Source organism: Macaca fascicularis, chromosome 5 (assembly GCF_037993035.2).
Source record: "Macaca fascicularis isolate 582-1 chromosome 5, T2T-MFA8v1.1".
Taxonomy (NCBI): domain Eukaryota; kingdom Metazoa; phylum Chordata; class Mammalia; order Primates; family Cercopithecidae; genus Macaca; species Macaca fascicularis.
In genome coordinates this window covers 99,245,064-99,259,901 of record NC_088379.1, presented here as the reverse complement: position 1 = coordinate 99,259,901, position 14,838 = coordinate 99,245,064, and the positions used below count along the sequence as shown (strand labels likewise).

General features: G+C 36.1%; 1 protein-coding gene across 3 annotated transcripts in view; it reads right to left on the bottom strand.

Moving 5' to 3' along the window:
• Positions 1 to 14,838, bottom strand: part of GRID2 (glutamate ionotropic receptor delta type subunit 2) — a 1,557,400-nt gene that overhangs the window by 175,339 nt on the left and 1,367,223 nt on the right. The window lies entirely within an intron of this gene.

Here is a 14,838-nt window from a genome sequence, read left to right as displayed (position 1 = left end):
GGGTTTCTGCGCTCACTCAACATAGGTATCATCTTGCATGTCATCCCTGTTCTAACTGAAAGCTGCAAGTACAACTCACATTGAAGAAAAATGAGCAATGCTGCCCTGCTGATGAGCTGCATCTCCTGTCCTATATCCTTCTAAATTAATCTGTTATCGCATGTGGCCTGTGGATATCTTGCAGCTGAACTTAGAAGAAAACTCCCTGGTGGGCATTGCAATGAGGAAAATACAACGATTCCACAACTTCCTCTATCGTCATTTTTGGAACATAACTTTACTCTGGTTCACTTACAATGTCTTTAGTGATTATTTTTTCCCCTCAGTAATGACTCATACACTGAGTCACAAATTTACCCCCCTCAAAAAAAGCCTGACCTACTACCCTAAGCATCTCAATAAAGTATATTTTCACTTTATTACATGTAAAAATGGACTTAAGGAATTCATAAAATAAATAGAAGTAATAGTTAAACTCCAAGGTTAGTTTGCTTATATTAAAAGAATAATGCAACATTATTAAACAAGGAAAAGCAACACTGGTTTAGTATTGGAAATGTTACTGGGGTGACAGTATATCTTACAAATGAGGCTTTATAAAACTTTTAAATGATCTTTCAATAGACACAAGAAAGATACTTGGCAAAATTATAAACAGTTATCTATCTATTATCTATCTAGTGGTAAACCAGGAATAAAGAAAATCCATAATGAGATACAGAATGCTTCAAACAACAGCAAACCTATTTCAAGCTTAAACTCTCACTGCATTACCATTAAAGTAAAGAAAATGATGCTTACTATTAACCCAAAATTAACATTATTGTAACAACTTTATCCTATGCAAAAAAGGATGGAAGCAAAACTATGATTTCAATCTATTAGGAAAAAATTATCATCCAGTAGAGACAAAATTATCATTATTTGATGATATATTTAAGAAGCCCACCAGAATCAAGTGAAAAAGTATTTTAAAAATTCAGATTTCAAAAAACAGATTGATCGTAAATGGATATATACAAATGATTTGTTTTTCTATTAATATATTAATGAGATGATAGTTTGAATAAAAATATCTATGTACACTAAATATAAATACAGAGAGAGAAATTTAACAATAAATTAGTAGGAGCTATATGAAGAACACCTTAACACTCGACTGAAGACGGCTTGAACAAGTTTCTGGATAGATATAACATATTCCTAAGCATGCGGATATATAATTACAAAAGACATTTAAATTTTCCTCAGATTCTCCAATACAAAATGTAATTCTAAATAAAATGCCCAAAGTTTATTTTAGAACTTCTTAAGACCTTTGCAAATTTAATTAGGAGAAAACAGATAAGAATAGTAAAGAAATTTTGAAAATTAAAAAAATAATAATTATCGGAGACTTAGAATACCAAGTAATGAGACAAGCTATAAAGCTTAAAAATAAAACAGCACAAAATGTATTTCAGAATAGAAAATCAGTGGAACAAAGTATTTAAATGTCATGTAAAGACTGTATTAGACTGCATAGTATTCCATAGCATATATGTGCCACATTTTCTTTATCCAGTCTATCATTGATGGGCATTTGGGTTGGTTCCAAGTCTTTGCTATTGTGAATAGTGCTGCAGTAAACATACATGTGCATGTGTCTTTATAGTAGAATGATTTATAATCCCTTGGGTATATACCCGGTAATGGAATTGCTGGCAGTTCATGTCCTTTGCAGGGACATGGATGAAGCTGGAAACCATCATTCTCAGCAAACTAACACAGGAACAGAAAACCAAACACCACATATTCTCACTCATAAGTGAGAGTTGAACAATGAGAACACATGGACACAGGGAGGGGAACATCACACACCAGGGCCTGTTGCGGGGTCAGCGGGCTAGGGGAGGGATAGCATTAGGAGAAATACCTAATGTAGGTGACAGGTTGATGGGTGCAGCAAACCATCATGGCACGTGTATACCTATGTAACAAACCTGCACGTTCTGCACATGTATCCCAGAACTTAAGTATAATAATAATAATAAAAGAATCCTCTGCCATCATAAAACTTTTACCTCTCTTTAAAAATAAGGCTGCATTAGAAAGTCAATAAATCAAATCAGTGTGGCAAATACGAAATATTCAAAAAATGTGACTGGGACTGGTGATAATTGCAAAAATGTCAATATCAGAGCGCTACGTCACACCAGACAAAATACATTTCTGTAGTGTAATAAATTACATATAATTTTTAAAAAACAAAGTTTTAAGAAAAGAAAAACTAGAAGAACATGTGAGACTTCTTTTAGTACTGAAAAAAGAATGGAATATCTAAACATAAAAGTAAAGGAAGTAAATATAAAAGAAACATTTAATTGTTGCCTTTTAAATACATTTGCTTAGATCCCACCAACATTGGATACCCAGTAAAAAGTTTTGTATGAAACAATGAATGGCCTAAACCCTTCAGTCCAGTTAACTGTGCTCAGTGGATACTTACTGTCTTTTGTTGAGGTGAACCCCAACCAAACCATGAGGTATTGAAACAGACAAAAGTTTTTTCCCTAAAGAAAGCATGTAATGCAAGTATTACTCATGGAGTGTCTGTGGTACCCTAGATCCTAGTTTAGGTACTATCAGTCAGTGTTTCTCACAATGTGATGCTAAGACCACCACCATTAGAATTACTAGGGGATTTTTGTGTTAGATATGTAGATTCTAGATCTAATCCCAAACTTACTGCATGATGATGTTTGATGTTTAAGGCCTGGGAGTATGCATTTTAACAATCCTGACAGCCTATACACACTGCTTTTTTATTACTAATGATGCTGATGATTAAAAATATGAGTAATATCATCAGAAACAATTTTATATACATGGGGTTTGATATAATTATAAACTAGGAGATGCTTGGAGTCTTGGTGTGAGAGAAGGAAAAACACTTGTATAGGTTTCCTCTACATTGATTTCTCACCCACAGAGTTATCCCATAGTTTCCCTCTTTTCTCTGATCCTTTGCAACCAACTTGCAGATCTGCTTTTAGCTCCCTAGGTCTAAATTTACAGTGATTGGGAGTAGCAGTGACCTTGCAGCTTCCTCTAACAACCTACTTTGATTTTTTGTGATTATCTTCTGTTTTAAACTGTTAGTTTGGCCTCCTGGATCCCCTGGCAGCTTCTTTACAAACCTCAAGGGACCTCCCCAGCAGGGGACATATTGCTTTGCTGTTAGAAAAGTTTTCTAGCTTTGTTGTCAAGGCTTTGTGAACTGTAGAGCTCTACTTAAATGTATAGTAACATTATCTTTGCCATTATATATGCTGTCTCTTGCAATACCGATGTTCCAAAGCATTATGAATGGATTTTTAAAAAAGAGAATCATTAAGACAGTATGATTATAGCCTGTAGCAATGGCAACGAAATGTTGCATAGTAACCCAAACTATTTTAGCTTTTAAAAATGGCCCTGGCCTTTTTCATCAATTAAAACATATAATCACTGCCTTTTGAATGGTTTTTAACCATCAAATTAAAACTCTATAAAATACTCATCAGCAAAGCCTAAACTCACTTTTCAACAGAATAATAACTGAAGGACTGGTCTAAAAATTTTCAATCCATCTGACTAGGTAATGGAGTTTTCTTAAAATTTTTCAACTAGCCCTGTTCTTGAGGCCATGTTTAGGTAGGTAACTGAATCACATGCTATTGATTTATTTGCTAATGAATTCCACACCAGCAGAGTCCTTCATAATAGGTTAAACAGAAGAAAGCAAAACTGAATCTGGGAGCTTCATGTCAGCATATTTCAGGTCTCATTTTGAGGAAGGAAAAATAATCCAAAGTGATATCCACCTCTAGTGTTTTCAATCTCCAGACCCCAAAGTAGAGATGCTAGGATGCTATGGTTATTGATTGACATTGGTAACTATTGAGGCTTAGCATCTGTGTCCTCATAATAGTGCCTGAGATACCAACAGCCTCCCGGTGATAAATTTCTCACTTTCCAGATAACACTAGGAGCTAGGTTTTGTTCCCATTTCTATATTATTTCTATAGCAGTTGTTCTTTAAAGTCAATTTTACTAACAATCATTACACATTAACTCTAAAATTCTGAAGGTTAAGTTTATAAGGAATATAAAGGTAAGACTTGGGCCCCCATCGTCAAGCTGCTTACAACTCAGTAGTGGAGATAAGTCAAGTACTACATTGTTGTAACACGAATCCTATTATGGTAAGGATCATACGGACAGTTTTTGTTTAAAGTGGTAAAAGAAAACTGAAATTAACTTTTATTGGAAGGAATCAGGACAAGTCTCAAATATTCTGGTAACTGAAATAGCTGTATAAGAAAGCCCCAAATATTTAAATTCCTTATCAATAGTACCTAACCAATTAAAAACATAGATATGCTTTGGAAACCATTTCTCGTTTATGCACACTCCTCTAACCTAAAGGTTTTTGAAATTTTCCATTTGTCAGGGGAAGAACTGTAAACATTCAATGTTATTTTCTCAAATATTTGCATTTCTTGCCACATAAAGTGAAGGATGGGAAAGTGCATTTTCAAAACCTGCACCTGTGTTCCTCAACATGTTAGGGATTATGACACTTTTCTATTTGTGTATAGATTACTCATGTATTGTATGCTCCTGTTCTGACATCTCCATCATGAGCTGATGCTGAAAGCACTTTGCTTTTTAATTCATTAGGTAGCAGTCTCCTGTACTAACTACAGATGTCCATGCCACAAACAAACTTATCTCTACCTGTTATCCCACCAATCTTGATTTGAATCGGGAGGACAATATTCTTTCTCACATGAATCTTTAATTTTGCAAATTTGTTAAAAGCTCACTTCAAAATCGACAGCTTCAGAGAGACACAGAAATGATGATCCTTTCTTATTAAAAAGCATTCAGTGGGAACAATTATGGAAAAGTGACATTTAAACCAAAAGGGTTAGATAGGAATTTCCTTTGCTAAAGAAAGAATATCCTCCCTCTGTCCTCCATTTATTTCTTATGATAATAGATAACATTTACCAAACATTTTTCAACTGCTAAAAATGCCATTTTCACACGTATTTATTTGTTCTTTATAACACCGTGAGACAGCTGATACGATATCTAATTCACAGGTGAGGTAATTGTGACTCACTCCAAGTCATACCAATGATTTGTGGTAGATTTGGAATGTGAGATCAAGGCTATCTTCCTATGCTCTTTGCACTACATTAAATATAAATTTCTGGGAGATTCTCCATAGGAATACAAAAGCATGTGAGATAGAGTAGCCTTTGCCTGTAAGGTATAGCCTATGGAGTTTGAGAAACAACAGTTATGTAAAGAAACATAATGCTATGTAGTTTATGGCCAGGGCCACAGAAAGCATGCAATTTCCTCAGTTATATACGGTCATGCTATTAAGATAAAAAAAATTGGGCTTTTAAGAAAAAGTTTGCTTACTTCTCAAGATCATTGGAAAAAATGAGTATTTGGTTTATATGACTCTGAACCCTCGAGGCCTGTCGATTTTGTAGCCATTGCTCTCTTAGCATTTCTGATTCTTAGGAATGAAACAAAGCAGAGCTTTTGAAAATTAAAATAAAGGTTGAAGAATGAAAATCTGTTATTTTTCCTCATCAAATAGAAATGAAAAGGCCTGAGAATAATGTGAGAGAAATAAATTCTAACCTTGCCCACTAAGCTCCAAACTTCTTTCCACTTTTAACTAATGGTCAGTGGGGGATAATGTGATTGTGAATCATAGGCGCAAAGAGTTATGATTAACCCAGAATCGATTTGCAGAGGTCCTTATAATTCATTGCTCACATAAGTCCTAAAGATGGGATGGCTTTAATATTTATAACACATGGTTTAGGTGGTAGCCTCTCACACTTTGGGCAAATTAATAATTTAGCAGTATTCATCAATTCTTCTGAATTTATACAGCACAATAAATCATGATCAAACAAGTTTAAGCACTGAAGACTGACTAAAATATATATGGTTTTGTTGACTGCTACCTTAATGGTTGGCCTATGATAACTTACCTGCTATTTTGTTGAAATTTTAATTTGTGCTCTCACATAGTCATCATGGGGCACAAACTTTCATAAATAATCTAGGAATATATTTAAAATAAACAAACATCAACTTTTTTTAAAAAATCAATTTTTTAACCTAGAAAAGAAGTGTTATGCCCACCTCTAAATCTTATCTCTTGCCTGTTCTTTTTGAGATTATCAGGAATACTAAATCTATTTTTTTAAGTTTTTAAAAGCATTCTAGGAAAATAGAAAACTGAATGTAGCTTCTTTCCCTTCCGCTGCCAACTTTTTCCTGAAACAAATGGCTACTGGGTTCTGGAAGACAGAAGGTTAGAAAGGTTGGGGCTCTGCATGTGGGAAAAGAACTGGTGATTCTCTCCTTCAGGCTGGGCGTGTCTGCGAAAACAAGTACAACCTGCAGGGAAGGCAACGAAGAAACTCAGTTTGAGGAAAGCTTGGTTCACAGAGATCTGTGGCTCCCAAGTTCTCCTGACTTCCTTCCTTAGATATTGGTTCCCATGAATATACATGTTCTGTTGCCTTTAAACTGGCCAGGGCACAGGTGAATGGATGGACAGAGACCTCCTTGTCCGGGAGCCTTGGGGCTTGGGACAGACCAGAAGACTGGAGAGCCCTTAGCAGCTTCTGTGTGTCTCAGGAGGGGAACTGAGTCACCTTGTTTGTTCTGGTCCACAGGAAGAGAGGATATTTTACCTTCTACAATTAGCAAGACTGCCAGTTCCTAGGCTACTTCAACAACTAGACCTGAATCCTCATGAGCTGACAAACAAAAAAGAATAATCCATGTAGTGAGTTCCACAGTTGGAAAGGGAAAAATGAATTACAACAAGTAGAATACACTCCAGGGAAACAGCAGTGTGGAAGATTACAATTCTAACAGAAAAGTAAAAAGAGCACTTAACTGGATTCAAGTGAGACCAAAAAAATCTTTGAGGCTACAAACAAATAATCCAGCCCCAATTTCTCAACCACAGTATTGAATAGATGAATTGAAGGAAATGCTCATAAATGTAAGCTTAATAGGAAGAGCTAGGGTGACAAACTGCCCAGATTTGCCTCTAATGCCTAGTCATAGCACAAAAGCCCCATGTCATGAAGACCTTTCAGGGAGGCAACAAATCCAGGTTTTTGGCAATGGGTACAGAAGGTTAGGGAGGGGTAGTATCAAACCCATACAGCAGCTCAAAAAATAGCAGTTGAAAGCAACACTGTGTTTGTAGCAGATGGATATGGCATAGATTATCTGTTTCCCACAGTTGCTGTCACTGTTTTTGCTCCTGACTGCTGATGTTGGCAACTGTGATTTGCTGTTCACAATAATGAATCATCCCTTGTTGCACCACTGCGAGTGCTGAGGCTTAAGTGTGTTACTTAAGCACATTGTAATCATGGGTATTAATAGTCCTTTGTCTGTGGATTGACGGTTTTCTTGGTATCATCTCGATACCAAGATAATGTTAATTTAACTTTCAATACTGTTTTTTTTTTTGAGAGTTCAGATAATAAATATGAGAACGATTATAATACCAATGCCAGCATGACCTGAATATCGCTGAAAAATAAGGCTAAATGACAATGTTATCTTATTACAAATGGAAGGACATAAATAACTGGATCAGGGAGGCAAATAACCAAAACAAACTACTGCACAATCTGCAGAAAAGAAATTTGCAATTGGGTATGATGGAGAAAAGGATGTGAAAACACATATGTAGACTGAATCTCATAGTTTGGAATAAGACAGGGAATACTTCTAAATCAATCAAAAGTTTCTGTGTCTCCCCAAAGACACCAACGCACAGTTAAAAAAAGTGGCTACTGAGTTAGTTTGGGCATGCCACATGAAGAAACATAACTATTGTGCGGTTCCCCTGATAGCTCTATAAAACGGAATGAAGCTACTTTTCCTTATTACAAGGTTTCAAATAAAATGTTCTGTGGGAAAACAAAAGGACAAAAGTTTGCTAACAGATGTGTTGGCCTCTTACTGTATAGAGCTGATTCTTTCAGATCTTACTTGAATGAGCATGTTTTCTACAGTAAAGTTACATGCCAAATAATGGCAACAAAAACTGATTCTCCTAGCTTTTAGGTACTTTTATTTTAAAAATGGAGTTTCAAATCATCTTCTCGATTTTTATGAATATTTTAATAAAACCGCAGAAAACATAAAGCAAAAGTCTACTGATACTTTGTCCAGATACTTGCCCTCTATCTGCAAATTCTATAGACATTGCAAGTGTACATTTAAGCAAGTTTTGTTTAGTCTATAAACCTTTTTTTTTTTTTTAAAGACAGAGTCTCATTCTGTTGCCCAGGCTATATAGTGCAGTAGCTCGTCTCAGACCACCACAGCCTCCACCTCCAGGGTTCAAGCCATTTTCCTGCCTCAACCTCCTAAGTAGCTGGGACTACAGGTGTGCGGCCACCACATTTGTCTAATTTTTGTATTATTTTTGGTAGAAACAGGGTTTTGCCATGTTAGCCAGGCTGGTCTCGAACTCCTGGCTTCAAGTGATCCACGTGCCATGGCTTCCCAAAGTGCTGAAATTACAGGCGAGAACCACTGTGCCTGCTCTTAGTCTGTAAACTTCTTATCAAAGAAAATTAAAAGATCTTACCTGCAAAATGAACTGCACAGCTTGTGTGTAACACTGCTTACCTGTGATATGAAAGCTTTCATAATTAAAATTTTTGGTCACTTTTCAGTTACCTCAAAATGTGCAGAAAAACTTGAGGGTTTTTACTTAATAGAGATGGAAGGAGATAACTAGCTTCTTTAGACATATGACTACAAGATGACTATTAATGGCTAAAATGTTGGACTGTCATAAAATCATTTTCAAAGTGTGAGACAAGAAGAGTGTCCTTCTCTAATTTGGAAATACATTGAGTGACAATGCAGAAAAGAATACAGTAAAATAAGAATTTATGTGCTATATTTCCAAACTTGTTTGATGATTTTTGAAAAAACCATAGGAGTGTAAAAAAGGATGAACTGACTGCGCCTGTGTTGTTTGATGGTATGTGTAGGTTGTAACAAAAACTCATTGTGAAACAATGACATATTAAAAAAATAAAACTACTTCAAAACTTTTTTACTACTGAAACAATAAAAATAAGAAATAAAATAGTAAGTCACCAAAACAAGGTAGCCAAGTTAGACAGGACTTTCTCAATTTCTTTTCTTTGTTTTTTTTTTTTTTTCTTTTTTTTTTTGGTGAAGGCCTTCTTTTACTATTAGCACATAATAATAGTACATATTTATGGGAGTGTAAATTAGTTCAACCATTGTGGAAAACAGTGTGGCGATTCCTCAAGGATCTAGAGCTAGAAATACCACTTAACCCAGCAATCCCATTACTGGGTATATACCCAAAGGATTATAAATCATGCTGCTACGAAGACTTTCTCTATTTCTTTACTAAAACTGTAACTTTAGAATCTAGCACCAATTTCACAAAATTCAAATTATCCTTGTGCTTTAAAATCATTTTCCTAAGAGAGATTTCACTTAAAATAACATCCAAAACACTTAAGAGTGTTTAAAAATGATGGACACCTTAGATATATTTAGCTTATATGATGAATTTATAGATGCAAAGATGATTGACAAAAGTCTGGTCTTTAAAAGAAAGCTTGTAGAATCAAAGTGTATGGACATCTTTTTGGAGAGCTGGAACTAATTTCTACAAGTTCGAAAGCATTATTGCTAATAACTGAACTCCCATTTTATAGTCAAATGCTTGTTAAGAGTATATTTAGCTTGATGTTATCACATTGGAATGACACCAGAATTAATTTAATGCAGGCTTGATAAGAGCAACATCGCAAACCAAAGTGCATTTTATGTTTGACTACATTCGGTTCTACAACTAAATAAAAGAAAAGGAAGCCCACCAAATTACAGGCAATTCACTGAAGTATTATTGGAGAAGAAAGAGTAAAATTATTCTATTATATTTGGGGACAGAAAAGAACATGTCATTGCTGTTGTTATTTAATATAGTTAATATCTGTTAAATTAGTCCTGTAGTATTTATGTTCCCCTTTTAAAAAGTTTCACATTTATATGTCTTAAATACACACTACAAATGTAAAATATCCAGCACAGAGTCAGCAAAGAGTTAAAAATAATTGCTGTATTAGAGGACAGAAAAAAACCTCATTAAAATATTGTTATACTTTTGTCACATCTATTATTTAATTAGTACTACTATCAGTTACTACTTATTGACCCTGTTCACTAGTCCTATTGTTTATGTAATAGCATTTTGTAATAAAAATAAATAATACAGAGTAACATATAATTTTAAATAAATGCCTATTTCATGTTTTTATGTTGAAGTAATGAAACATATAGAATTATTATTACACATCATATTTTATGGGTTTTGGTCTGATGCATTTGTGTTCTGGGTTGTCCATCTAAAAAGCTGGTCACTTTTTAATGAATGTTGTTGGCGTAATTGACAGGAAGAAAATAAAATCAAGTCTTTTTTGTACTCTAATCATTTTCAGTTGGATTAAATAGTTTAAAATAAAATAATAAAATCCCTATAAGAAAAACCAGGGGAGCCTATCTAACACATATAAGGAAGGGATTTTTAACCAACTTATTAAATCCGGAATATATGCATATGTAAAGTTAGACATTTGTTTTACATGAAGCATTTAAAAGTAGTTTTGTATGAGAAAAGATACCATTCACAAAACCAACAAAAGACTGACAAACTTGGAAAAAACTGGAACACAGGGGACAGACAAACAGTTAATGTTTAAAATTTACAGATGCTTCTCTAATGATTTAACTAGAAAAGAATAGTGTATGCAAAATCAAAATAGATAGCATCTGAAGAGGCAATTCAAAATTGTACAAATATATATGTCCAACAGCATATGAAAAATACCCAAACTCATTAGTGGTGAGTACAAAATAAAATGAGTGGGATACTGCTTTATATCTATTAAATGTCTGGCAATGCTTAATATCTGTTGCTGGTGGAGATGTATGGAGAAGTGTTCTCTCACATATTGATAGTGGAAACGGGAAAATGTTATAGCCTTTTTCAAAAGCAACTCTATTCAAATTTAAAAATACATAGATGTCTTCTGGCCTAGCAATTCCATTCCCAGGAATCTATCCAAGAGAGATAAAAATTTCAGATTAAAGTACAGGAATACTCAGTGCATCATTGTTTATTGTGACACCAAATTGGAAATAGTGGTAATGCTCATCAGTCATAGAATGACGATGTGTTCTTGCCAGGAAACATTATGGAACCATTAAAATGAATCTACTAGAGCTATATAAGGTGCTATGGAAGGATTTCTATGATGTGTTTGCAGAATATTAAAAAGCAAGGCACAGAAAGTATTTATAATGTAATCCTATTTTTTAAACCAACAATGACCAGGAATTATATAAATACATTGGTATATGTGTAAAAATGTTAGTACATTATTAAAAATGCTTACAGAAAAATATGGAATAATACTATGTATTCCATTTGTTATCTTTTGAGGGTAGAAAAATATGGCTAGAGGTATGAAAAAAGAGAAGAATTGGAAAAAGCCAAGAAGAACAGTAAAAATAATGCTTTAAAAGACATGTGTAGTTACATTTATGCATTTATGAAAATTACGTATGTGTAAATATGTAATTGAAGGTTTGTGTTTTTTAATAAGATTTTTTGAAAGTCAAGTTTATTAAGGTCTAATTTATACACAGTCAAATTCATAATTTTTAGGTATACAGTAAAGAATACTGAATAAAAGTCCAAAATTTTTGTTTTATGTTTAGAATTTTTAAATAGCATCATTAACATATACAGTAAAATAACAGTTAGCTTTTGGGTCCTATGCTTTATGAGTGTATAAGTCCTAGGGTATTCATAATTACATGCTCATAGTTGCTTTGCTCTAATAACTGATTTATTCTTAGTCAGCTAGGAGGGCCATTGACAGACCTTAACTTTAAACTGAACAATATATTAACACAAAATTAACCCAATACACATAAAATTTATGCTAAAATTGCTAGATCTTGCCATCGGTCCATCTGTATTTTCCTTTCCCAACCACTCTGTTAATAGGTATGTTCATATGGATTCTGAAAAAATAGTAGGGAGAAAGTTTGCTTTTGAAATTATATTGTAAAACAAACTAAATCCTAAAATAAGTGAGATTTCTACCTTTATAACAGAAATCAATTTTGTCTCTAATTGGGCTGACCTTCATGAACAGCATTTGCTCTCATTTCTCATACTTAAAATTCCCTAAGTGGCTGTATTATTTCTTGCCCTTGGTTCTTAGATATTCACTTTCTTTTGCTTGGAGTGTTTTCCTGTTCACCTTCCCCTCTCAGTTCTACTTTTTTTATTTGTAGTTTTTTTGTTTTTGTTTTTTGAGTCAGAGTCTCACTTTTTCGCCCAGGCTGGAGTGTAGAGGTGTGATCTCAACTCACTGCAGTCTCTGTCTCCCAGGTACAAGTGATTCTCCAGCCTCAGCCTCCCAAGTAGCTGGGACTACAGGCACATGCCACCATGCCCAGCTAATTTTTGTATTTTTAGTAGAGATAGGGTATCACCAGGTTGGCCAGGCTGGTCTCAAACTCCTAACCCGGAATTATCTAGCTACCTCTGCCTCCCAAATAACTGGGGTTACAGGTACGAGCCACTGTGGCCAGCCTCAGTTCTACTTTCTACTATCCTCTCTAACTTGTATTAATCTTTTCATAACTGAGATCAGCTTAGATGTCACTTATTCCTAAAAGCTCTCCAGGCCCCCAGGCTTTGGTTAGTGTCCCCTTATATGATCCTATTGCACCTTGTATTTACTCCTAAAACAGCACTTTAGCGCATTGCCTTATACTTACCTCCTTTGACTTTGCTCTATGCCATGTAACTGTAAACTTCTGGCAGGCTGGAACTGCAGGTTTTTCATGCTAGTATCATCACCTCACCTATGTCTAGCACAAGGCCCAATATTATCAGGAGTAGACAAGTGATAAGTACTTTTTTTTGAAGAATTATTCACTTTCTTTCTTTCTCATGGTCACAAGACTACCATATCTCGAACTCCCTATTCATTAAACTATCACTATATCCCAATTCGCAAACATTGGTAATAAGGACCAAGAAATAACAGAATGTTGTGACAGATCAATTATATTTCTGCTATATACAGACTATACATAGTGTTCCATCTGAATAAAGGTATTTAAGTTACCATTATTAAGTTAAACCATTGTGGTTTAAGTAGCATAGATACCAAAAGATTCAAAAATGTAGGTATGACTCAGCACAGTTTCCTAGAATGTTTTGAAATGTTGGCAGTGTTCTATGTCTATGCTGTCCAATATATACTCACAAGCCACATATGGCTACTGAGCATTGAAATGTGGCTAATGTGATTGAGGAATTGAATTTTTAAATTTTAATTTTAACACATTTAAATTTAAATAGTCACATGGGGCTAGTGGATTATCACATTGGACACTACAAATTTGAAGATATTTGTTCCTATGGAAAAGTATGGGGGGGGTGGAGCAAGATGGCCGAATAGGAACAGCTCCAGTCTCCAACTCCCAGCGCGAGTGACACAGAAGACCGGTGATTTCTGCATTTTCAACTGAGGTACTGGGTTCATCTCACTGGGGAGTGCCGGACGATCGGTGCTGGTCAGCTGCTGCAGCCCGACCAGCGAGAGCTGAAGCAGGGCGAGGCATCGCCTCACCTGGGAAGCCAAGGGGAAAGGGAATCCCTTTTCCTAGCCAGGGGAACTGAGACACACAACACCTGGAAAATCGGGTAACTCCCACCCCAATACTGCGCTTTAAGCAAACAGGCATACCAGGAGATCATATCCCACACCTGGCCGGGAGGGTCCCACACCCACGGAGCCTCCCTCATTGCTAGCACAGCAGTCTGCGATCTCGCGGCAAGGCAGCAGCGAGGCTGGGGGAGGGGCGCCCGCCATTGCTGAGGCTTAAGTAGGTAAACAAAGCCGCTGGGAAGCTCGAACTGGGTGGAGCTCACAGCAGCTCAAGGAAACCTGCCTGTCTCTGTAGACTCCACCTCTGGGGACAGGGCACAGTAAACAATAACAAACACAGCCGAAACCTCTGCAGACGCAAACGACTCTGTCTGACAGCTTTGAAGAGAGCAGTGGATCTCCCAACACGGAGGTTGAGATCTGAGAAGGGACAGACTCCCTGCTCAAGTGGGTCCCTGACCCCTGAGTAGCCTAACTGGGAGACATCCCCCACTAGGGGCAGTCTGACACCCCACACCTCACAGGGTGGAGTACACCCCTGAGAGGAAGCTTCCAAAGCAAGAATCAGACAGGTACACTCGCTGTTCAGAAATATTCTATCTTCTGCAGCCTCTGCTGCTGATACCCAGGCAAACAGGGTCTGGAGTGGACCTCAAGCAGTCTCCAACAGACCTACAGCTGAGGGTCCTGAGTGTTAGAAGGAAAACTATCAAACAGGAAGGACACCTACACCAAAACCCCATCAGTACATCACCATCATCATCAAAGACCAGAGGCAGATAAAACCACAAAGATGGGGAAAAAGCAGGGCAGAAAAGCTGGAAATTCAAAAAATAAGAGCGCATCTCCCCCGGCAAAGGAGCGCAGCTCATTGCCAGCAACAGATCAAAGCTGGACGGAGAATGACTTTGACGAGATGAGAGAAGAAGGCTTCAGTCCATCAAACTTCTCAGAGCTAAAGGAGGAATTACGTACCCAGCGCAAAGAAACTAAAAAT